This window comes from Halichoerus grypus, chromosome 7, assembly GCF_964656455.1.
Source record: "Halichoerus grypus chromosome 7, mHalGry1.hap1.1, whole genome shotgun sequence".
NCBI classification, from domain to species: Eukaryota; Metazoa; Chordata; class Mammalia; order Carnivora; family Phocidae; genus Halichoerus; species Halichoerus grypus.
Window position 1 is genome coordinate 28,047,978 of NC_135718.1, and position 26,497 is coordinate 28,074,474.

The 26,497-nt window shown below is 47.3% G+C and overlaps 1 protein-coding gene across 1 annotated transcript in view; it reads left to right on the top strand.

The window, feature by feature from the left end:
- Nucleotides 1–26,497, top strand: part of PKD2L1 (polycystin 2 like 1, transient receptor potential cation channel) — a 95,244-nt gene that overhangs the window by 35,516 nt on the left and 33,231 nt on the right. Inside the window, exon 3 of the mRNA XM_078077237.1 lies at nucleotides 26,125–26,244. The gene's annotated coding sequence lies outside the window, so the exon portion shown is untranslated. The remainder of the gene's footprint in view (nucleotides 1–26,124; nucleotides 26,245–26,497) is intronic.

Genomic DNA, 26,497 nt, shown 5'->3' on the forward strand with positions numbered 1-26,497 from the left:
GCTGAGTTGCCGCTAGCCTATGACTTTTCTGGCTCCCCTCTGAGGAACAAATATTGTAATCAAGACTCACCCTCACGGATGTGCTCAGAGCCTGGCCCAGAATGGGCAGAAACTCCATCAGGTGACGTTGATTTGTAGATTGCACACAGTTGCAGGGGACAGCCTGAGGGCAGAGCTCACCAGAGCAGCCTGAGTCTCTCCACCTGACCTCCCAAACTTCCTGGCCTCTATCAGGGATAGCGATCTTTCTGAGGAATCCTGTGCCCTAACTCTGACTTGCTTTGGCTTCCCATCAGAGTCCTGGCAGCTGAACGACACCCAGCAATTGCACTGCTACATCTATTTGATCTTTGTCTTGTAGGGACGCCTGATGGAAGGGTGGGCAGTCAGAGGACTCTTCTGAGAGGGCACTGCTGAGAGGGTAAAGATGTTGATTGTCCTGTCAAAATTCCTCTCCCTGACAAAGGAAGGACGTGACCCCAGGCAGGTCACTGTCAGAGGAGATGAGAGAGACTGCTCTGTCTCCTGAATGGGTGGGCACTTCTCAGTGGCATTGCCTCCCTTTCATGACCTCATGGCCCCAGGCGTGGCTTTGGGCTTCACGGTGGAAGCGGCCCAGTGAGAGGGGGGAAGACTTCCCTGGGAAGCCATGATCTCCCTTGAAGGGGAGGCTTCCAGGCCTGGGGAGGGGGGGTGCCTCCTCCCAGAGCTTCCCTGGGCTTTGAAGAAGCAGCCTTGCTGCATCTCCCTGTCTCACCTCTGTGGCTGTGAGTCACTCTTTGCTGCAGAATCAGCTGCCAGGTCTGTCAAGGCAGTCTCTCTGGTGACTCTGACATGGCCTGGCCAAGGGTTCTGAAATGTCTGGGCACACACTGTGTGCTGGTCTCTGCTTCCTGGACTCATGTGGAAGACCCCAAGTCCTGGGCATCATGGTACTGACACTGCGTTGCATTGTGGCCATCAAAACCACACCCTTTGTAGGTTTCAGTTTCTTTCCCTAGGCCACAGTTAGGCAAGGGGGTGACACTGTAGTCATAAGCGGCCACTTGGGAGGAGGGAAACTAGCAAGATTCCAGTAGCCTGTTTCTTTCTTCCAACTCTACTCCCAGGTTTGTTCTTTCAATGCTTTGCCACTCAGTTTCTTTTCTGTGAAATGGGGGCAGGCAGACCTGGATCATCATGTGCTTCCCTCCCCAGAGTGAATCAATCTCCCAGGTGTTTGGGGACAGGATTAGGGCCCCTGTGAATGGCTTTCTGCACACGAGTGACCTTCATCCCAGGACATCTTGTGATTCTCATGAATGCTGCCTCATGACATGGATGGGCCCCAGCACTGGGGACAGTTTTGGCCTCCCTGTTCTCTTCTTGACCCATTCAGGGAGAGGGAGCTTGGGGACACATCCATGGACTTACGGAGCATTAGGTTGCAGATAGGAAGAGCAAGATGGAGCTGCAGCTCAGTGATGGGGTCTGGTCCTTGTGGAAAGCCTACCTTGTGGGTTTGTGAGTGTCCCCAGCCAGATGTCAAATGGGGGTGGGGGGCTGAGTGGAGGTATGCTCACAGATCTTCACGCAACCTGGACAGCCCACTTGACGTTCCCTTCCTTTTGCCCTTCCGGGCTCCCTGCAAGGAGAGGCCAGCAACATCCATAAGGCTCTGAGCCTGGGGAGGGAAGGCCCCAGGAGGACTGGCTGGGAGCCCCAGAGGCACTCAGGCAACTCACCACTGTTGCGTGGCCCAGCTGCCCTCTAGCTCTGTCCTTCTTACCTTCTCTTTCCTCACACTTTGACACTTTAAAACACAGATCTAAGTCAGCTCCTGAGTATACCTAAGTAAAGATGATACATTCCCTTGACCTAAGTCCCTACCCCATGAGTCACAGACACTAGGCCTATCCCCTCCCCCATGACCTATAGGTGTTGGACCCAAGCCTTCTCCCAGCTGCTGTGGCTCAGCCCTTCTAGGTCCTGAGATTAAAGTGTCAGCTTGCTCAAATAAACAAGCACACCGAGACCAGTTGTGATCCAACCAGCCCCACGTATTTGTCCATCCACACTGTCCATGGCATCGTGGCAGCAGGGCAAGAGGCCAGCACTGTACACAATGTCCTCGCAACTCTGACCTCAGGATTTCCCATGGGATACAGTCAATGTGGAGAAGGGAGGGAAGCCAGCTTCTGCATCTGGCCTGGCATTTGCCCCAGCCAGTTCTCTGTGTGGAGAGATGGGGGAAGGACCCTCTTGGGCTTTGGAATCTTCCCTGTCCCTTGGCCCAAGCTGAGTCACAGGCAGCAGACAATCCGGAGAGCTAGGGTGAGTCGACTCCCCTCTTCCTTCCCAGAGGAGAGGGGGCCAGGCTGGTCTGCCCTTCTCGATCCTGTCCTGGCACCACTGGCTTCTGGAGGTGCTTGAGTGAAATAAGGGATGGGGCCCCCACACCTCCATGACTATGTTGGTTCTTACCTTCAGTGAACGTTTATGGAACATCACATGGTCGTAGGCATAGTGCTAAGTGCTGAGGTCATAAGGAGCTCCTGACCTTGGGCAATCACCATAGTGGAGGAGATCCTTATGACTGGATGATGGAGCTTCGCACACAGTGAGAAGAGGTACACAGCAGACCAGGTTGGGAGAATCAGGGAAGACTTTCTGGAGGAGATGGTGGTGCTAAATCCCATGGGGCCATTTAGAGTGAAACCGGAGGGGCGCCTGGATGGCTCAGTTGGTTCAGCATCTGTCTTTGGCTCATATTATGAACTGGGGGCCCTGGGATAGAGCCCTGTGTCAGGCTCCCTGCTCCAAGGGGAGCCTACTTCTCCCTCTCACTTTGACCTTCTCCCCTCTACCCTCCTCCTGCTTGTGTCTTTTTCTTTTTCAAATAAGTAAATAAATTCTCTAAAAAAAAAAGAGTGAACATGTAGAAGGGCCGTGGATGAGTTTAGAAACACAGAGAGATGAGTCCCTAAAGTGACACTTCCCTCAGTAGGCTCCTCTGTGGTGGTGCGTCCTAGAGTCCAAGCCAGACAGAATGTGCCACAGGTGCTAGGCTGAGTGACCCTGGTGTTGAAGAGGCCGTGTGCTTATCCAGCCAGCTGCCTGTGTTACCAGCTGACCCTCTCCAGTCCTTCTCCTGGAGGTTCTCCTCTGTGAAGCACCGGGCAGCAGGAGTGTGTGTGTGTGTGTGCATCCATGCTCACGTGTACAGGTTGCTTACCAGGGAAGGGTCTTCTAACAGGTTATTCTGTCCCGAGGGTATGTCTGCAGATCACGTAGTGTGGCCAGGAACAGGTAATGTCTCTGGGCAGAGTGCATGACCAGGCGACTGACAAGCTGGGTGACACCTGGGGAGAAAGTTCTTCGGACCAGGGCCAGGGCCAGAGAGTTCACTGACTGCTTGCTAGGTGAGACCTGGGGACAAAGATCACGGGACAGAGGCCCGGCCAGGAGATTCCCCAGGCCTTGCCATTGGCTGGGCGCAATCTGCTGTTCCCTTGGCCGCGAGCTACTCGCTCCCCCTCCCCTCTCTTTCTCCTGCTCGGCTCCGCTTCCACCGGCCGCTGGGCCTGTGCCCCGCATTCCGCCGCCTCGGAGGCGCTCGGGAGCCTTCCCCCCGCTCGCGGGAGAGGACCGGGGCCGGGGGTAGGCGGGTCTGGGGTGGGGGGTGGGCACCCTCCCGGGACCGGCCCCCCGCACTCGGCGGCCGGACGGGCCCGCGGAAGTCTCCCCGGCAACAGCGGGGAAGCCCCGGGCCGGACCACGGCGCGCGGCTCGCTCCCGCCTTCCCGCTCGCAGGGACGCTTGGGAGGGCAGACGTGGCTTCAGAGCTGGGGTCGCGAGCCCAGGAGGCCGACGGGGTCCCGCCTGACAGGGGGCATGAGGGACAGCTCCCCGCGCGGAGCCGGGCCGGGGGCCGTTGCGGAACAACGGCCCCGCTCCGCGCACCAGCCCCGCCGTGCTAACCCGAGGCCTCGCGCGCGCGCGCGCGCGCCCCCGTGTGTGTGTGTGCGCGCGCGCGCGTGTGTTCGCGTGTGTGGAACTGCACGCGCGCACGGTGTTCTGCCACTGGGCGCGCCCAGCAGGGGACAGTCACCGCCAGGCACAGCGCGGCGGGGGGGTGGGGGGATCCCATCCCTCTGCCCAGGCGGCTGGGACGTGTGCGGGATGTTTGGGGATTCTTCAGGCTGCCAGGTTGTCATTGGGGATCGCCTTCAAGGAAAAAGGCAGGAAGCGCAGGCACGTGCTTTCACACAGACGCAGGCCCGAGGACTGACTGGTACGTGCCGCACAAGTAACTAACAGGTATCGCATTATTACTACAAGCCAAGTCACAAGGATCGTTTTATTTCATCCTTACTGCGACCCCGGGGAGGTGGGTTGTCTGTTCTAACCTTTTAAAGATGAGGAAAGTGAGATACGGAGCGGTTAAGGCACTTGTTTCTGGTCACAGCAGCCAGGAGCTGAGCCCTCAAGTCTAGGTCCGTTCCCAGAATCCCCAGTCCCTGAGATGCTCTGACCTCGCTGACCTGTCCCTCATGCCCCCCGTCTTTCTGGGCCTGTGGTGCCTTGCCATTCAGAGTTAGCTCAGAACCAGACAGGGCATGCATTCTCCCAGCCTCCTTCCACACCCAGGCCTCCCAAATACTCCCCCAGGATCCTTCCTCTGAGAAGAGGAGAAAAGAAGGAGCTCTGGGCCAACCATTGGCTTCTCAGGAAGAGAGGCACCTGGGATTGCCTGGGAGGAGGACTAAGGAGCTCCCTTGTTGGCCACTGGTCTCAGGTTAGGCCAACTCCCTGGCCAGTCACCAGCGCCTCCATTCCGGTCCTGGCTCCCTGGCCAGTGCAAGAGTCTTGAATGAGACTAGATATTTCAGTTATGGACAGCCGGTCTTGTCATAGCTCAGAAGAGCTGGGCGTGGAGGAGAGAAGTCTGTGCACATGCTGCTCCTCTTCAGGCTTGCTCTGCAGTGTCTCTTGACTTAATTCCTCTACCAATCACAGGGTTATTCCTCAAGAGAGAAGATCCAGAGTTTCTTGCGGGCTGGACCCTTAATTGTGCCTGAAGAGGGCTCTACCGCGGAGCCATCCATCATGTTCCATCTTCCCAACTTTTTCTTCCCCTCTACTCTGCCTGTCCAAATATTAGTCACCATTCAAGGCAAATTCAACTCCATCCCTTTCTTAAATCTTTCCCTCAACTTCACCATCAACTTCACCACTGCTGGACATTCTCTCCCTCCTACTTGGGGCCTCCAGAGAGTTTATGGCATCATTTATGGCCCTTCTTACACAGACTTAAGAATTATCACCTGCATGTATCTTATCTCTCCTATCAAACCCCCAGCTCCTTGAGACAAGGCCCCTGCTGCCATCTTTCATCTGTTTCATGGGGCCTAGTAGGAGGGAAATGTATAGGAAACTTTAGGCACGGAGCTGGTTCCTGAGAATAAAGGAAGTCACTGTGCATTTGGGTCATACTGATTGTGGCAGAAGGAAACAGTAAGAGGGCTCAGTACTGTTCTTAAAGCTGGGGGTGGGATTCAAAATAGGAATCTCTTAGAAAACTAGGAATAGAAGGAAACTTCATTAACTTGATACAGAACATCTACAAAAAACCTGCAGCTAATATTATACTTAATGGTGAAATATTAGATCCTTTATTGCTAAGATAAGGGAGCAGGCAAGCATGTCTGCTCTTACCTCTTCCATTCAACATTGCACTTAAAATCCTAGCTAGTATAAATAATAGCAAGAAAAAGAAATGAAATGCATAAAGATAGGAAAAAGAAAACTGTTATTATTTGCAGAGACATAATTGTGCATACGAAAAACTCTATGAATTCTACCCCAAATTGCCAATATTGGCAAGCAAATTTAGAAACGTCAAGGATACAGGGGCGCCTGAGTGGCTCAGTTGGTTAAGCGACTGCCTTCGGCTCAGGTCATGGTCCCGAAGTCCCTGGATCGAGTCCCGCATCGGGCGCCTGCTCGACAGGGAGTCTGCTTGTCCCTCTGACGCTAACCTCTCTCATGTGCTCTCTCTCATTCTCTCTCTCTCAAATAAATAAATAAAATCTTTAAAAAAAAAAAAAGAAAGAAACGTCAAGGATACAAAGTCAAGATAAAAAAAAATTTCCTTCCGTATACTATTAAAGAATAATTGGAAAACAATATATTCTAAATATGTTTTCTTAAATAGCATCACAAATATCATATAGAAAGGAATAAATCTAAAGAACTATTTGCAGGATATCTGCACTGAAAACAACAAAGCATTTTTGATAGAAATTTAAAAGTTCTTAAAGAACTAGAGGGAATAAGAAAAGATATATACTATGTTCATGGATGGGAAGACTCCATGTTGTTCTGTAGATTAATTTAATCCCTATAAAAATCCAACAGGTTTTCTTTTTTTAAAGAAATAGAGGGCGCCTGGCTGGCTCAGTCGTTAAGCGTCTGCCTTTGGCTCAGGTCATGATCCCAGGGTCCTGGGATCGAGCCCCGCATCGGGCTCCCTGCTCGGCGGAGAGCCTGCTTCTCCCTCTACCACTCCCCCTGCTTGTGTTCCCTCCCTCGCTGTCTCTCTCTGTCAAATAAATAAATAAAATCTTTAAAAAAAAAAGGAAGATAAACAACTCAATAAGAAAAATAGCAAAAGATTTGAATAGACACTTCACAAAAGAAGATACAAAAATGAACCATTGAGCACATCAAAATTGTTCAGCATCACTAGTCTCAGTTATTACACCTAAGGAAAAAGAAAAAATAGATAATTTGGACTTTGTCAAGATTAAAAACTTTTGTGCTTCAGAGGATATTATCACGTAAAAGAAAAGACAGCCCACGGAATGGGAGAAAATGTTTGCTTATCACATATCTGATAAGGGACTTCTGCGTAGAACATACAAAGAACTCTTGCAACTCCATAATAAAAAGACAAATGACCCAAGTAAAAATTGAATAGACACTTCTCCAATGAAGACTCACAAATGGTCTATAAGCACAAGAAAAGATGCTCAATCTCATTATCCTCCTCAGGGAAATGCAAGTCAAAACCATCATGAGATAATTTATACTTAGGGTGTCTTCTTTAAAAAGACAGTACAAGTGTTGGCAAGGATGTGGGGAAACTGGAATCCTCATATGCTGCTGGTAAGATTGTGAAATGATACAGCCACTTTTTTTTTTTAATGTATTATTTGTTTCAGGGTACAGGTCTGTGATTCATCAGTCTTACACAATACACAGCACTCACCATAGCACATACCCTCCCCAATGTCCATCACCAGGCCACCCCATCCCTCCCACCCCCCTCCACTCCAGCAACCCTCAGTTTGTTTCCTGAGATTAAGAGTCTCTTATGGTTTGTCTCCCTCCCTGGTTCCGTCTTGTTTCAGTTTTTCCTCTCTTCCCCTATGACCCTCTGCCTTGTTTCTCAAATTCCACATATGAGTGAGATAACATGACAATAGTCTTTCTCTGATTGACTTATTTTGCTTAGCATAATCAATACCCTCTAGTTCCATCCACGTCATTGCAAATGGCAGGATTGCATTTTTTGATGGCTGCATAACATTCCGTCGTATATATATATACCACATCTTTATCCATTCATCTGTCGATGGACATCTGGGCTCTTTCCATAGTTTGGCTATTGTGGACACTGCTGCTATAAACGTTGCGGTGCAGGTGCCCCTTCGGATCACTACGTTTGTATCTTTGGGGTAAATACCCAGTAGTGCAATTGTGGTAGAGTCACTTTTGAAAACATTTTGGCAGCTCCTCAAAGGCCAAACCTGGAGTCACCATCTGATCCAGCAGTTCCACTCAGGTATATACCCAAGAGAAATGAAAACATATGTCCCCACAGAAACTTGTACACAAATATTCATCCGGCAGTATTCATAATAGAAAAGGTGGAGACAACATAAATGTCCATCAAATGAGTAATGGATAAATAAGATGTGGTATGTTTTTACAAATGACTATTATTCAGCAATAATAATAATAATGATGATGAAGTGCTGGTGCAAGCCACAATGTACATGAACTTCAAAAATACAATGCTAAGTGAGAGAAACCTATCACAAAAGACCACACACTTCCTTATCCCATTTACAGGAAATGTCCGGGATGGGGAAATCTATAAAAATGGAGTAGATTAAGGGTGGCCTAAGGCTTGGACAGAGTTAGGAGGGAGATTGAAGAGGGTGGTTGAAGGCTAAGGAGTGCATTACCCTTCCTGGGGTAATGAAAGTGTTCTAAAATTGATGGTGCTGATGGATGCACCACATTGTGACTATAGTTAAAGCCACCAATTGTACAACTTACGTGGGTAAACGGTAGGGTGTGTAAATTTTATCTCAAGAAAAGCATTTCTGAGAAAAAGCTACAGTGAGTAACGCTATATACTCACTGGAATGACTGAGTTTGAAAGACTGAGAACCGTAAATGTTGGTGAGCACGTGAAAGAACTAAAATGCTCATCCATTGCTGGTGGAAGCATGAGATGTCACAACCACTTGGGAAAATAGGTTGGCAGTTTTTTTATAATGTTAAACATTCGTCTATCCTAAGAATCATTAATTCCACTCCTGGGAATTTCTTCAAGTGAAATGAAAACCCATGTCCACAAGAAGACTTGTACAAGAAAATCCATTGCAGATTCATTCATTATTGCCCCAAAGGGGAACATCCCCAAAGCTTGCCCATAGGAAACCAGATAAGTGATTGATGGGCCATTCATCCAGCACAGACACTCTGAATGGAAAAGAATGGACAGCAGAGACATGCAGCAACATGGATGGGTCTCAAAAACATGCACAGCGAAGAAGCTAGCCGCTGAAAGGACAAAATGGCTCGTTCCCTTTATATGAAGTCTGCTGGCAGGAAAAACTAATCTCCAGGGAGAGAAGTCAGAATGTGGTTGCTCAGGATAAGGGGCCTTGATTTGAAATGGGCCAGGGGGAAGACTTTGGTCATAGAAACATTCCATATCCTGTTTTGGGTGGCAGTTATCTGAATATATACAATTGTTCAAGATCATCAAACTGAACGCCTATGAAGTGCACGTTTCAGCGTATGATCATTTTACCTCAACCCAGCTAGGAAGGGTTGGGAACCAGAGTATGTAGCCAGGAAAGGGAGTCCTAGAAGTTGCTTGCTTCATTCATTCATTCAAAATACAGTACATATCTATCGAGCCCCTACTAAACAGGCAGGCACTGTTCTGGAAGCTGGTATCACTGGTGAGTTAGCTCCATGTTCTTGCCCTCATGGAGCCTACATTCCAGTGGGAGAGATAATTAACAAAATAAACACAGAAGCTCAGGTGCAGGGGGGGGAAAGGATAAGGGGATTTAAAGTAATAGTTCTACTAAATGCAGGAACTTTGCAGATTCTGGGCATCACCTTTGCTCAACAGGAACCCAAAGGTCCATCCCTCCCTCCTTTCCTTCCTTCCTTCCCTCCTCTCTTCCCCTTCCTTCCCTCCTCTCTTCCCCTTCCTTCCTTCCTTCCTTCCTTCCTGTTTCTGTCCTCTTGTCCTATAAGCCTGGTGCTTCAGTGTGTGGGTCTTATAAGTTTCCTAGCTGAGTTGCCGCTAGCCTATGACTTTTCTGGCTCCCCTCTGAGGAACAAATATTGTAATCAAGACTCACCCTCACGGATGTGCTCAGAGCCTGGCCCAGAATGGGCAGAAACTCCATCAGGTGACGTTGATTTGTAGATTGCACACAGTTGCAGGGGACAGCCTGAGGGCAGAGCTCACCAGAGCAGCCTGAGTCTCTCCACCTGACCTCCCAAACTTCCTGGCCTCTATCAGGGATAGCGATCTTTCTGAGGAATCCTGTGCCCTAACTCTGACTTGCTTTGGCTTCCCATCAGAGTCCTGGCAGCTGAACGACACCCAGCAATTGCACTGCTACATCTATTTGATCTTTGTCTTGTAGGGACGCCTGATGGAAGGGTGGGCAGTCAGAGGACTCTTCTGAGAGGGCACTGCTGAGAGGGTAAAGATGTTGATTGTCCTGTCAAAATTCCTCTCCCTGACAAAGGAAGGACGTGACCCCAGGCAGGTCACTGTCAGAGGAGATGAGAGAGACTGCTCTGTCTCCTGAATGGGTGGGCACTTCTCAGTGGCTTTGCCTCCCTTTCATGACCTCATGGCCACAAGCGTGGCTTTGGGCTTCACGGTGGAAGCGGCCCAGTGAGAGGGGGGAAGACTTCCCTGGGAAGCCATGATCTCCCTTGAAGGGGAGGCTTCCAGGCCTGGGGAGGGGGGGTGCCTCCTCCCAGAGCTTCCCTGGGCTTTGAAGAAGCAGCCTTGCTGCATCTCCCTGTCTCACCTCTGTGGCTGTGAGTCACTCTTTGCTGCAGAATCAGCTGCCAGGTCTGTCAAGGCAGTCTCTCTGGTGACTCTGACATGGCCTGGCCAAGGGTTCTGAAATGTCTGGGCACACACTGTGTGCTGGTCTCTGCTTCCTGGACTCATGTGGAAGACCCCAAGTCCTGGGCATCATGGTACTGACACTGCGTTGCATTGTGGCCATCAAAACCACACCCTTTGTAGGTTTCAGTTTCTTTCCCTAGGCCACAGTTAGGCAAGGGGGTGACACTGTAGTCATAAACGGCCACTTGGGAGGAGGGAAACTAGCAAGATTCCAGTAGCCTGTTTCTTTCTTCCAACTCTACTCCCAGGTTTGTTCTTTCAATGCTTTGCCACTCAGTTTCTTTTCTGTGAAATGGGGGCAGGCAGACCTGGATCATCATGTGCTTCCCTCCCCAGAGTGAATCAATCTCCCAGGTGTTTGGGGACAGGATTAGGGCCCCTGTGAATGGCTTTCTGCACACGAGTGACCTTTATCCCAGGACATCTTGTGATTCTCATGAATGCTGCCTCATGACATGGATGGGCCCCAGCACTGGGGACAGTTTTGGCCTCCCTGTTCTCTTCTTGACCCATTCAGGGAGAGGGAGCTTGGGGACACATCCATGGACTTACGGAGCATTAGGTTGCTGATAGGAAGAGCAAGATGGAGCTGCAGCTCAGTGATGGGGTCTGGTCCTTGTGGAAAGCCTACCTTGTGGGTTTGTGAGTGTCCCCAGCCAGATGTCAAATGGGGGTGGGGGGCTGAGTGGAGGTATGCTCACAGATCTTCATGCAACCTGGACAGCCCACTTGATGTTCCCTTCCTTTTGCCCTTCCGGGCTCCCTGCAAGGAGAGGCCAGCAACATCCATAAGGCTCTGAGCCTGGGGAGGGAAGGCCCCAGGAGGACTGGCTGGGAGCCCCAGAGGCACTCAGGCAACTCACCACTGTTGCGTGGCCCAGCTGCCCTCTAGCTCTGTCCTTCTTACCTTCTCTTTCCTCACACTTTGACACTTCAAAACACAGATCTAAGTCAGCTCCTGGGTATACCTAAGTAAAGATGATACATTCCCTTGACCTAAGTCCCTACCCCATGAGTCACAGAGACTAGGCCCATCCCCTCCCCCATGACCTATAGGTGTTGGACCCAAGCCTTCTCCCAGCTGCTGTGGCTCAGCCCTTCTAGGTCCTGAGATTAAAGTGTCAGCTTGCTCAAATAAACAAGCACACCGAGACCAGTTGTGATCCAACCAGCCCCACGTATTTGTCCATCCACACTGTCCATGGCATCGTGGCAGCAGGGCAAGAGGCCAGCACTGTACACAATGTCCTCGCAACTCTGACCTCAGGATTTCCCATGGGATACAGTCAATGTGGAGAAGGGAGGGAAGCCAGCTCCTGCATCTGGCCTGGCATTTGCCCCAGCCAGTTCTCTGTGTGGAGAGATGGGGGAAGGACCCTCTTGGGCTTTGGAATCTTCCCTGTCCCTTGGCCCAAGCTGAGTCACAGGCAGCAGACAATCCGGAGAGCTAGGGTGAGTCGACTCCCCTCTTCCTTCCCAGAGGAGAGGGGGCCAGGCTGGTCTGCCCTTCTCGATCCTGTCCTGGCACCACTGGCTTCTGGAGGTGCTTGAGTGAAATAAGGGATGGGGCCCCCACACCTCCATGACTATGTTGGTTCTTACCTTCAGTGAACGTTTATGGAACATCACATGGTCGTAGGCATAGTGCTAAGTGCTGAGGTCATAAGGAGCTCCTGACCTTGGGCAATCACCATAGTGGAGGAGATCCTTATGACTGGATGATGGAGCTTCGCACACAGTGAGAAGAGGTACACAGCAGACCAGGTTGGGAGAATCAGGGAAGACTTTCTGGAGGAGATGGTGGTGCTAAATCCCATGGGGCCATTTAGGGTGAAAGTGTAAATGGGCAGTTGATGAGTCTATGTGCTCAGAAGAAGGATAGAGACTTTAAACTGCTACCCCACTGAGTAGGTTCCTTGAGCACATCTTCTGGACTTGTGCTTACATGTGCAGGTGTACGTACCAGGGGAAGGGCCTCTACCAGGCCATACTATCTATCCCCAGGACTTTGGGTTATGTCTCCAGATGAGATAGTGTGATTTGGAGCACTTAATGTCTTGGGTCATAATATGTGACCTAGGGAGTGACAGCCTGGGTAGGTAAGACCCTGGGGACAAGAAGATCACAGACCAGGCCAGGTTGGAGATTTCTTTGGCGGCCTGACCTGCTGCAGGGCATCTTTCCCCATTCTGGGAAGGCAGCCCCACATTTGAGGATTCCATATAGATGGACAGCACAGGATATAGGACAGAAACAGGCCCAGCAGCTCCCATAACATATGAGCTGAAAGAAAGTTTTTCTTGTCCTGATTCTGCTCTGAGCCAAAGTGGGAAGAGGAGAGGGGGGCCTCAGCCTTTCTTCTGTGGTCAGAGAGAAGTATATGCCCATTTGCTTCCCTTAGTTGCTAAGAGTGCCCTGAGGGCATCACCATCAGTATTCCAGAATTCCAAACCAGTGCCTCCCTCCCACAAGTGAAAGGGCCAGGACCCTAGCCATTGCTAGCTCTTCCCCCCTCACTCTTGTTTCTCTCCTCCCCTTTTTCTCCCTTTCTGTAGCTCCCTGCAGGCCCCTGCCAGAACTGGGCCCCAACCCCACAACCTTTCCCCCTTCAATCCCATGCCAGGGAGCACAGATAGTTTTATCTCCCATGGCCTTCCCTTTGCCTGATAGTAACCTCTTCCATAGCTGATGTCACTTCTGCTTTGCACTGACACAGCAGCTGAGTGGGGCACAGGGTCCAGAGGGCAGCTGGCTGTGTCCCGAGCCAAGCTTCCCTCTGTGTCCTCTCTGCTAGCCTTTTCCAGCCAAGAGCCTGCTGCTTGCCAATGCTGTCCCTCTGAACCAGTGTGTCCACCTGGGGATTGAGTGTTGACCGAGCTTCCATGTGCCCAGCAAAAAGTCAGAGCTGTGCTCTGCAGCGGGGAGAATGGAGCCAGAGTTCTGTCCCACCCCTAGAGAGCTCACAGATTTCTAAGAGAAACAAGACAAAGCACAGTAGTCATTTGGGCAAGATAATGTCTGCTCATGGCACAGTGTGAATATAAGATGTGGAGTATAGGTTCACCCTTCCTAACAAAGGTGCTTTAGACCTGGTTAGGGGGAGAGGATGGGCTTGAAACAGACCCACTTAGCATTCTTTTAGTGTCTACTTATGTGCACTGTGCTAAGTGCTTTGACTGTCTATTAATATTTACCCCTATATTTAACCTTATTTTGCAAGGCTCAGGAAAGTTGTGCCAGCTCAGGGCTTGGGCAGAAGTGGTAGTGTGATGTGGTAGAAATAGTACAGCTGCTGGGTGTGTAGTAGGTACTTCACAGACTATCCAGCAAGGAGTTCTTTCCAAGCACAGAACAAATATGCTAAGCAGAGAGTGGGTGGGAGACTTGATGGGTCCCATCTCTCTTCTACCCTGCCACCACCCACCCCTGCCCCCATGGTCCCATCCAGGCTCCATAAACCCTGGAACCTAGGGTCTGGCCCACAGGCAAATTACAGTCTGAAGGCCCCCTGGTTACCCAGAGGCATCTTCCTTCTACTCCACTTGCCATTTTACCTTTTTTCTCCACTCTCCCTGTCCAAGAGGGAAAAGGGAAAAATCCCATGCTTGCCTTCAGCCTCGCCTTTGACATTTAAGGTGTAAAATAATATAATATAATCATGGTGGATTTCCAGGCTATTTCTCTGCTGCTCCCACAACAGGATTTGGCTGGATTCCCCACCTTTTTAAAATATTTTATTTATTTATTTATTTATTTATTTATTTATTTATTTATTTATTATTTTTTAAATTTTATTATGTTATGTTAGTCACCATACAATATATCATTTGTTTTTGATGTGGTGATCCATGATCCATTGTTTTTGTATAACACCCAGTGCTCCATGCAGTACGTGCCCTCCTTAATACCCATCACCGGGCTAACCAATCCCCCCTCTCCCCTCCCCCTCTAAAACCCTGTTTGTTTTTCAGAGTCCATAGTCTTTCATGGTTCATCTCTCCCTCCAATTCCCCCCCCCCCATTTTTCCCTTTCTTCTCCTAATGTCCTCCATGTTATTCCTTATGTTCCACAAATAAGTGAAACCATATGATAATTGACTTTCTCTGCTTGACTTATTTCACTTAGCATAATCTCCTCCAGTCCCATTCATGTTGATGTAAAAGTTGGGTATTCATCCTTTCTGATGGCTGAGTAATATTCCATTGTATATATGGACCACATCTTCTTTACCCATTCATCTGTTGAAGGGCATCTCGGCTCTTTCCACAGTTTGGCTATTGCGGACATTGCTGCTATGAACATTGGGGTGCATATGGCCCTTCTTTTCACTACATCTGTGTCTTTGGGGTAAATACCCAGGAGTGCAATTGCTGGGTCATAGGGTAGCTCTATTTTTAAATTTTTGAGGAACCTCCACACTGTTTTCCGAAGTGGCTGTACCAACTTGCATTCCCACCAACAGCGTAAGAGGGTTCCCTTTTCTCCACAACCTCTCCAACATTTGTTGTTTCTTTCCCTGTCCATTTTTGCCATTCTAACTGGTGTAAGGTGGTATCTCAATGTGGTTCTGATTTGGTTTTCCCTGATGGCTAATGATGATGAACATTTTTTCATGTGTCTGTTAGCCATTTGTATGTCTTCTTCAGAGAAGTGTCTTTTCATATCCTCTGCCCACTTTTTGACTTGATTATTTGTTTTTTGGGTGTTGAGTTTGAGAAGTTCTTTATAGATCTTGGATACCAGCCCTTTATCTGTAGTGTCATTTGCAAATATCTTCTCCCATTCTGTGGGTTGCCTCTTTGTTTTGTTGACTGTTTCCTTTGCTGTGCAGAAGATTTTTATCTTGCTGAAGTCCCAAAAGTTCATTTTTGCTTTTGTTTCATTAGCTTTTGGAGATGTGTCTTGAAAGAAGTTGCTGTGGGCGATGTCAAAGAGGTTACTGCCTATGTTCTCCTCTAGGATTTTAATGGATTCCTGTCTCACATTGAGGTCTTTCATCCACTTTGAGTTTATCTTTGTGAATGGTGTTAGAGAATGGTCGAGTTTCATTCTGCATGTGGCTGTCCAGTTTTCCCAGCACCATTTATTGAAGAGACTGTCTTTTTTCCATTGCATGTTTTTCGTGCTTTGTCAAAGATTATTTGACCATAGAGTTGAGGGTCCATATCTGGGTTCTCTATTCTGTTCCATTGGTCTGTATGTCTCTTTTTGTGCTAGTACCATGCTGTCTTGGTGATTACAGCTTTGTAATATAACTTGAAATCGGGCAACGTGATGCCCCCAGCTTTGTTTTTCTTTTTCAACATTTCCTTGGCGATTCAGGGTCTTTTCTGATTCCATACAAATTTTAGGATTGTTTGTTCCAGCACTTTGAAAAATGTCATTGGAATTTTGATCGGGATGGCATTGAAGGTATAGATTGCTCTGGGTAGCATAGACATTTTAACAATGTTTATTCTTCCAATCCATGAGCATGGAATATTTTTCCATCTTTTTGTGTCTTCTTCAATTTCTTTCATGAGTGTTTTGTAGTTCCTAGAGTATAGATCCTTTACCTCTTTGGTTAGGTTTATTCCGAGGTATCTTATGGTTTTTGTGCTATTTGTAAATGGAATTGTTTCTCTAATTTCTCTTTCTACAATTGCGTTATTAGTGTATAAGAAAGCAACTGATTTCTGTGCATTGATTTTGTATTCTGCCACATTACTGAATTGCTGTATGAGTTCTAGTAGGGGGTGGAGTCTTTTGGGTTTTCCACATAAAGTATCATGTCATCTGCGAAAAGAGAGAGTTTGACTTCTTCTTTGCCAATTTGAATACCTTTTATTTCTTTTTGTTGTCTGATTGCTGTTGCTAGGACTTCTAGTACTATGTTGAACAATGGTGGCGAGAGTGGGCATCCTTGACGTGTTCCTGATCTTAAGGGAAAGGCTCTCAGCTTTTCCCCATTGAGGATGATATTCGCTGTGGGTTTTTCATAGATGGATTTTATGAACTTGAGGAATGTTCCCTCTATCTGAAGAGTTTTAATCAGGAAAGGATGTTGTATTTTGTCAAATGCTTTTTCTTCATCAATTGAGAGGACCATATGGTTCTTCTCCCTCCTCTTATTAATGTGTTCTATCACATTGATTGATTTGCAAATGTTGAACCACCCTTGCATCCCGGGGATAAATCCCACTTGGTCGTGGTGGATGATCCTTTTAATGTATTGTTGGATCCTATTAGCTAGGATTTTGTTGAGGATTTTGGAATCCATATTCATCAGGGATATCGGTCTGAAATTCTCCTTTTTGATGGGGTCTTTGCCTGGTTTGGGGATTAAGGTAATGCTGGCCTCATAGAATGAGTTTGGAAGTTTTCCTTCTGTTTCTATTTTTTGAAACAGCTTCAGTAGAATAGGTATTATTTCTTCTTTGAATGTTTGGTAGACTTCCCCAGGGAATCCATCAGGCCCCAGACTCTTGTTTTTGGGAGGTTTTTGATCACTGCTTCAATCTCATTACTGGTTATTGGCCTATTCAGGTTGTCAATTTCTTCCTGTTTCAGTCTTGGTAGCTTATAGGTTTCCAGGAAGGCCTCCATTTCATCCAGATTGCTCAGTTTATTGGCATATAGTTGTTGATAATAATTTCTAATAATTGTTTCTATTTCCTTGGTGTTAGTCGTGATCTCTCCCCTTTCATTCATAACTTTATTAACTTGGGTCCTTTCTCTTTTCTTTTGGATAAGTCCGGCCAGTGGTTTATCGATCTTATTAATTCTTTCAAAGAACCCACTTCTAGTTTCGTTGATCTGATCTACTGTGTTTCTGGTTTCTAATTCATTGATTTCTGCTCTAATCTTAATTATTTCTCTTCTAATGCATGGCTTAGGCATCGTTTGTTGCTTTTTCTCTAGTTCTTTAAGGTGTAGAGTTAGTTGGGTAATTCGGGATTTTTCTTTTTTTTTTTTGAGTGAGGCTTGGATGGCTATGTATTTCTCCCTTAGGACCACCTTTGCAGTATCCCATAGGTTTTGGACCGATGTGTTTTCGTTCTCATTGATTTCCATGAATTGTTTAAGTTCTTCTTTGATTTCCTGGTTGACCCAAACATTCTTGAGCAGAGTGGTCTTTAGCTTCCAAGTGTTTGAATTTCTGCCAAATTTTTTCTTGTGATTGAGTTCCAGTTTTAGAGCATTGTGGTCTGAGAATATGCAGGGAATAATCTCAATCTTTTGGTATCGGTTGAGACCTGATTTGTGACCCAGTATGTGGTCTATTCTGGAGAAAGTTCCATGCGCGCTCAAGAAGAATGAGTATTCTGTTGTTTTAGGGTGGAATGTTCTGTAAATATCTATGAGGTCCATCTGGTCCAATGTATCATTCAAAGCTCTTCTTTCCTTGTTGATTTTCTGCTTAGATGATCTGTCCATTGCTGAGAGTGGAGTATTGAGGTCTCCTACAATTAACGTATTGTTATCAATATGACTCTTTATTTTGGTTAACAGTTGGCTTATGTAGATGGCTGCTCCCATGTTGGGGGCATAGATATTTACAATTGTTAGATCTTCTTGTTGGATAGACCCTTTAAGAATGATATAGTGTCCTTCTGTGTCTCTAATTACAGACTTTAGTTTAAAATCTAATTTGTCTGATATAAGAATTGCTACCCCAGCTTTCTTTTTTTTTTTTTTAAAGATTTTATTTATTTATTCATGAGAGACAGGGAGAGAGAGAGAGAGAGAGAGAGGCAGAGGCAGAGGGAGAAGCAGGCTCCCCACTGAGCAGGGAGCCCGATGCGGGACTCGATCCCAGGACCCTGGGATCATGACCTGAGCCGAAAGCAGAGCTTAACCATCTGAGCCACCCAGGTGCCCCCCCCCTTTTTTTTTTAAAGATTTTATTTATTTATTCATGAGAGACAGGGAGAGAGAGAGAGAGAGAGAGGCAGAGGCAGAGGGAGAACCCCAGCTTTCTTTTGACGTCCGCTGGCATGGAAGATGGATCTCCATCCCTTCACTTTCAGTCTGGATGTATCTTTAGGTTCAAAATGAGTCTCTTGTAGACAGCATATGGATGGGTTCTGTCTTTTTATCCAATCTGCAACCCTGTGCCGTTTTATGGGAGCGTTTAGGCCATTCACGTTGAGAATGATTATTGAAAGATATGAATTAATTGTCATCATGTTGCCTGTGAAGACGTTGTTTTTATAGATTGTCCCTGTAAATTTCTGTTTTCGGATAAAGTATTCTTGGCTGCATGTTCTTCTCATTTAGTACCCTGAATATGTCTTGCCAGGCCTTTCTGGCTTGCCAGGTCTCTGTGGATAGGTCTGACGTTATTCTGATGTTCCTCCCTCTGTACGTAAGGAGTCTCTTCCCCCTAACTGCCCTTAAGATGGTTTCCTTGGTTCTAAGATCTGCAAGTTTTACTATTACATGCCGGGGTGTTGGCCTGTTTTCCTTGATCTTGGGAGGGGTCCTCTCTGCCTCTAGGATGCAAATGTTTGTTTCATTCCCCAGATTAGGGAAGTTCTCAGCTACGATTTGCTCAAATACATCTTCTAGTCCTCTCTCTCTCTCCACCCCCTCGGGGATTCCAATTATTCTGACATTGGAACGCTTCATGGTGTCACTTATTTCTCTGATTCTATTTTCATGGATTCTGAGTTGTTTTTCCCTGGCCTCCTCTTTTCCCTTTTTATCTATTATATGGTCTTCCAGGTCGCTTATTCTCTCTTCTGCCTCAGTTACCCTAGCTGTTAGATTATCTAGATTGGATTGGATCTCACTGATAGCATTTTTAAGTTCTGCCAATTCACCTTTTATTCTGCCCTTAGAGATTCTATGTTGCCATTAATTGATTTCTCCATTCTAGCCATTGTCTTCACAATTGCTAGCCTGAATTCCATCTCTGACATCTTGGTTATATCTGTATCCATTTGTAAATCTGCAGCATAAGTCATAATCTCTGAGTCTTTTCTATTTTGGGGGCTCCTCCTCCTAGTCATTCTGTTGATGGGTGTTTGAAGGAATGTATAGAGTCCAAATTATTGACCAGAACCCAAGCAAGATGCACCTGTTTTCTTGGGACCTTAGGGTTGCTGGCCTCTTGTTTTCCCAGCCTGTCTTCTGCGGGAGGGGTCTGCCGTGCTGTTACTCAGGCAACCCTGTTTAGGTGGAGTTGCCCTGCACCCCTGTGGCGGGGGATGGGCTCAGCGGGAATCAGTGTTTGGGGCTTTTGTTCTCTGGTGGCTTTCCCTGGCGGCTTTCCGCGTCTCTTCCGCGAGTCAGAGCAGAAGAGACCATTTCCAACCCTCTGCCTCAGAGCAGAGAGACCTCAGTCTGTTCTTCAGTGAGCTCTCCAGGCCACACCGTCTCCGTTTCTGTCCCTGCTGCTATAAACTGCAGCGGCCTGGGTTGTGCGCCCCTCCGCAGCGCCCCCAGTCCTGCCTCCAGGTCAGAGCACGTTTCTGCCCTTTGTGCTTCTAAAACCGCCAGCCGCTCCCAGTTCGCAAGACCCCGCCGCTCTGGTTTTCCACCCCAGGGGCTGCCCTAAAGTCCTTTCCCCACCGCTACTGGTCTGCGAGTCTGTGCCCGTCCGCAGCGCGCGAGGCTGTCACTCACCGGCGGTGTAGGATCCCCACAGCCAGGCACCCTCCCGCTGCCATTTATCCTCCGATATCTGCCCGTGGAATCACGGCTCCCCGCTTCGTACCTCAAAACCAACCGCCTGCGATATTCTGTTTGTAGAGATCCAGATCTTCTTACATCTCAGGCTGGTTTCGTGGGTGCTCAGAGTGGTCTGGTAGATATCCAGCTCAATTCCAGGGACCAGTTGAAATAGCGTCCCCTACTCCTCCACCATGTTTCCCCCCATCCTTTATCTATTTGAGAGAGAGTGAGAGACAGAGCATGGGCAGAGGGGGAGGGGTAGAGGGAGGACGAAGGGTAGAGGGAGAGGGAGAAGCAGAGTCCCCAGTGAGCAGGGAGCCCACATGCTGGACCCCCAGGATCCTGGGATCATGACCTGAGCCAAAGGCAGATGCTTAACTGACTGAGCCACCCACGCACCCCTGGCTGGATTCCCTTTTAAAGCCTGGAATTGTTGCCTTTTATTTACCTTGAGGACTCAGGATTTGCAAAGTCATCTGGCCCAGGCATACTCTTGCAGAATTGTTGGTTTCCCCATGCCCTCCTTTCAAGAAGCAGCCCAGAGAGCCAGCTGTATTCATCCCATCCCTCCCAAGCCTGTCTTTTAGCTGAGAACCAGCCAAGGGGAGTATGGGTTCTCTGAGAACCCAGAGCCCCATACACAGCAGGCCCCTCAGCCCCAAGGGCACTCAGGGAGGCCCACAGGGGCCATTGACCCAGTCGGTCCCTGTCATGCTGGATACCCAGTAGTCTTCTCCCCTAACACCCTCCTTACCAAACCTCTGCTTTCCCTAGACAAGTGCCAGCTTCTTCATCCTGAACCCCCAAGAGCTACCTGGCCCTCTGGACCACCTGGCAAAGCTATGGCTGCCCTATTATGTACTTGGCCTTGACTGAGGCCAGAACCACACTGCCAACCACTCAGGTGCCTGGGCAGTGTCACCTGAGGCAGTGGGGACCTCAGGAAAGGGATGGGGCCTGGTGCTGGCCAATCAGCTTCCTGCCAGGACAGGCTGGCTGCTGGGACCATGGGTCAGGACTAAACTCAACACATTGCTAGTCCTGTCACCACCTTCAAGTTTCCAGGTTTATCAGCAAGAAGGAACCAAAGACAGAGGCACAAAAAGGTAGGGCTTGCTTGGGAGGATGCTTGTATCTGGATTAATCCGGGAGAGCAGGAACAGAGTCAGATGCAGGGTATGGGAGTAGCCTAGTCTCTGGTGGGGGTAGGTGAGAGGTAGGGATTGAATTGTCCCCCTCAGAGGGGAACACAGATGACACTTGGTAGAGGGAGGGCTGCCTGAGGGCTAAGGTTGTCCCTTCTCCAAAAGAAGGTGTGGAGGCCATGAGAATGGGTTTCACGGACCTCCAACTATGAATAACTGACTAAGAGCATTCACCTGGACCAGACTTCCAGGTGAGCAGCCTGGGAACTTCCCGTTCCTAGGAGCTGCCCGGCCACTAATTGAGCTGAGCAAGCATACTAAGGTGGGCCCCCCATCCTGCGAGACACCGAACTCCCCTGATGGTTTATTTTGGCTCGCTGAAGGCCTTGGCCAAACGTTCTTAGACTAACTCTGCCGCAGAAATCCACCCAACCTTCCCACACTCTCTCCTTCACTCAGGGGCAGACTTACCTCACGGTCTGACAGCTCTCCTAGACTTCCTGGGCACCTGCCCAATTTCCTCTCACAGCTGTTTCCTTCCTCAGAACCTTACAACCGCCTCTCAGCCTTGGTGTCTGCGTCTCAGAAGACTCAGATCAACACAGAAGTCTACTAGGTCGCCAGAATGATAAATCCCTGTGGGTTAGGACCTGTTAGTGGGACCTGTCGTGAACCTTTAGAGTTACCTAGAAGAAAAGAATAAACAACAGGAAGGAGATGGAGAGAGGAATGGTCTCTGGACCCTCTGAATGCCAATCTCTCCAAACTGGTTTGGCTCTGACTGACGGAGAGAGGGCAACGCTTCTGCTGCCACCTGGTGGTCATGATAGGCAAAGCCCCTTGGCATCTTCCCACTCTGTTCTGTGACTCTGCTCGATAGGGTGCCCGTGGAGAATTTGTTGGGGTCCCCTTCTCCCTCGTTTGCAACATTAATTGTAGGTGTTGACTTCTGAACCGTATGCCCAAGTGTTTTTCCTTTAAAATTAGCACCATAGTTGCACATATCTGTGAACACATGGAAAATTATTGTATACTTTAAATGGGTGAATTGTACGGTATGTGAATTATATCTCAATGAAGCTGTTTTTTTTTTAAAAACCAGCATCATGGGGGCGCCTGGGTGGCTCAGCAGTTAGGCGTCCGCCTTTGGCTCAGGTCATGATCCCAGGGTCCTGGGATTGAGCCCTACATCGGGTTCCCTGCTCAGCAGGAACCCTGCTTCTCCGTCTCCCACTCCCCCTGCTTGTGTTCCCTCTCTTGCTGTCTCTCTCTCTGTCAAATAAATAAATTAAATCTTTAAAAAAACTATAAAAAAATAAAACCCAGCACCATAATAGGAGTTGGAATCAAGGGAAGCTTTTAGGACATGAAGATGAGGATGGTTGGTCTTGGTTTCTTAGGACATCCCCAAGCAGATATGCAAGAAGTTCATAGTGCACGTATTCAGTAAATACTTAATAAATTACTTGTGTAGTTAAATGGAGCCACTTATTTTATTGTCTCACCATCCACTCTTTAACCTCAACACCCCCACTTCTCCAAATCAGGCATCCACAGCCTTCTCAATTTCCAAGGTCACCTGAGAGATTCTAGTCTAAAGCATCTGAAGGCTTTTAATTTATCAGAACACTTGACCTTTTAGCACTGTTTGGTACAGTCAATAATCACTCCCTTCTTAAAATACTCCTCCTCTGACTTTTGTGTCTTGAAAACTCTTGGTTCTCCCCCTGCCTCTCTTACGGCTTTTTCTCTCCCTTTCTGGCTCCTCTTCCTTCCCCCTCAACTTCAGTTCCTTTCTCCTTTCATGCAATCCTTTGGCAATTTCAACTGTTCCTGTGGCTCCAATAAACACGTCTAACTACACCATCACTCTCACCAGTGTTTATTACTGTCTCAAACTCTAACCCAAATTGTCCAGTGAGCCCTCAAATTTCAACATCTGAGTGTCCCATTAACACTTTATTTCTTAAATATTTTTTAAAGATTTTATTTATTTATTCATTAGAGACAGAGAGAGAGGCAGAGGGAGAGGGTAAGGGAAGAGCAGACTCCCCGCTGATCAGGGAGCCCTATGCAGGACTCGATCCCAGGACCCTGGGATCATGACCTGAGCCGAAGGCAGACGCTCAACCGACTGAGCCACCCAGGTGCCCCCCATTAGCACTTTAGACTTACACATACCTAAAATTGAATCTCATGCTGAAACCTACTTTTTTTTTTTTTTTTAAGATTTTCTTTATTTATTTGACAGAGAGAGACACAGCGAGAGAGAGAGCACAAGCAGGGAAAGTGGGAGAGGGAGAAGCAGGGTTCCCGCTGAGCAGGGAGCCCGATGCGGGGCTCGAACCCAGGACCCTGGGATCATGACCTGAGCTGAAGGCAGACGCCTAACAACTGGGCCACCCAGGCGCCCCTGAAACCTGCTTTTGATCCCTCTCCTCCTGCCCACCCCATTAATAGCATCACTGACCTTCCAGGTGTAGGGGTTTGAGACCTTGGAGCTGCTTTGATTTTGCTCTCCCTTGTACCCTACCTCCAGTCAGGTGCTAATTCCTGCAGGTTCTGCCTCTGGGAGGCCTCACATATCTTCCCATTCCTTTCTATTCGTCTGTAACCATCATCATTCAGGCTTTCATTCCTGTCCCTAAACTAGCTCTGCAAACTTCCAACTGATTTCCTGGCTTCCAATCTCCCCCCAGAGTAAACCCTTATTGTCCGATTAGGTTTCATAAAATATAGCTTTTATTTCATTCCTCTGTTTGGAAGTTTTCTTTGTCTTTCTTTTGCCTGAATCCAGTTGAATTTCTATTGCCTGAATGAATTAAATGTCTGGCATTTGAGGCCTTCCATATTCACTCCCAACCCTCTTTCCAGGCTTCTTTCTTATTCTCCAGTGAGAACAGTGGGACTGTTCTTCCACAAGAGCAAGCAATGTTCCCACCTGCCAGATTTTGCACGCACTGCTATCCCTGTGTGGATGACACCCAGGAAGTCATTCTGTGTAGTCAGACAGATCTGACTCAAAGATGGATTCCAGCACAATTTATCTCTCGAATCCTCACCTGTAAAATAGAATGACAAAAGTCTACTCCATTGGATTGTGTGAGAATTAATTAATATAATGCACTGTAAGGCGTCTGCCATGTGGGTGGTTAATAAATGGTAGCTATGCTTTCTTTTTGTCTCTTAAAATATTTGTCCTCCTTTTCCAAAGGATGTCATCCAAAGTCCACTTCATTTTTTTTAAGGATTTTATTTATTTGACACACAGAGAGAGAGAGCACAAGCATGGGGAGCGGCAGGCAGAGGGAGAGGGAGAAGCAGGCTCCCCGCGGAGCAGAAAGCCCAACGTTGGGCTCCATCCCAGGACCCTGGGATCATGACCCGAGCTGAAGGTAAACACTTAACTGACTGAGGCACCCAGGCGCCCCTCAAAATCCATTTCAATGCTATTCATTGCAAATTTCCTTTCTTGACCTTTCCACTTGCCACCCCAGTTACCTTCCTTCCTCAGAGCTGCTGTTAGATGCTGTATTTCTCACGGCAGCTATTCTCATACTCATCACATGCTTCGCCCATATTCTTGCCCAACTGTAGTCTCCAAGGAAGTAGCAATTAGTACAAAATCTTGGAGCAAACAGGTGAAAAGCAAAGTGATTGCATGGATGACTCTCGTGTCAAAAAAGGAACTGTCATGTTTCCTGGCTGGTGTGGAGAGCCAGTGTGGCAAAGGCAACCACCCAAGAGCTTCTGTGAGTCTAAGATGAAAATGCACCTCAAGTCTTTATGAACATAATAACTACTGACTACTGGCTTTTAAAAATACTTTTTTTCTGAAAGTGAAAGTACTCATAATCACCGTAGAAAAAAATTAATGAAAATAAAATAAACAAAATAAAACAAAAATTAGCAAAATAAAAAGCATCCACCCAGAGATATCATTACTACGTTGTTAAATTCTCTAACATTAGTCCTTTTTTTAATGCATCCAAGTATAATTTACATATAAAATATGGACTCTGTAGATATATATGCCAGAATTATGATGAGCATTTTCTCATGACATTAAATACTACCCAAAGTGTTGATTTCTGCACAACAACCCATCATGTGTATGTATCCTTTTTTTTTCAAATTTCCAGTTGGTTTTAATGAATGGCAGCACCATATCACATGCAGTTCTGGATGAGTTCAGGGTGAGAATTTCCAATAAGCCTTTTCTAATACTAAAACTGCTTCTTTTTGTGTCATCCAAAGTCCACCTCAAGGTGAGGGGAAAAGAAGGCTGGATGGGTCCTAAGTTTCTTGGGGGGAATCCAAGTCCGTATAGTTCTCTCTTCTCAAGGAGATGGGGGCAGGAAGAGCAAGTTCTAGCCCCCAAAGAAAGAAGGACTAACAAACCATAAACACATTACTCTCTCCTTCTTATGAGGCCTGCCTGCCCTTTAAAAAGAACTACATCCTTAACTCACAGGTATTTTTCAAACTTGTATCCTTATTTATCTAATATTTTTTCTATTGTTGGATATTTGAGTTTCCTCTTTTTCAGCTTTTAAAAAATTGTTATCAATTATGCTGATAGAAACATCAGGATAGATTTCTAGATTTGGGAGTATAGGGTGAACAGAATAAAAGAAACTTAAGCTCTTGGTTCCAAATTCCCATTCAGGAAATTAAAAAAAAAAATGCAGTATTGACCTTTATTGAGGGATGATTGACATACAAAAAGCTACACATCTTTAATGTATGCAACTTGGTGAGCCTGGAGATAAGTATACACCTGGAAAGCCTTCACCTTGGGAAATTTTTCATCGCTTTGTAGTTTTACTACTCTAGCTCTCTTATTAATTTCTGCCTCTTTCCCGGGTATCAAGGAGATAATCGATTTCAGGAATGAAAAGTGGTTGGATTCCATGTGCTCAGAAGGAATCTAAAACAAGCCTTCAAGCTGAGCTCAACTCATGTGCCCCTGACCATGAGGGATAAAGGTTACTGTAAGTTGTAACATTTCTTGCATTGTCATAACTTTTTCCTTGTTTGGTCATTTAACTCAGTCTGTTCCCTTGTGTAGAGTAGCGGTAAAACATTTCTGAATCTCAGAAAACCCTGTTTGCTGCAGGGCCAAGAAGTGGGAAGAGAGGTAGAAATCGTGGTTCTATTCCTTATTTGCTTTAGAGACTTAGGTCTCCTGCTGCATTGTCTCGTAGCTCCCTGTACTCCTCCCTTGCAGCACTTTTTATGATCACA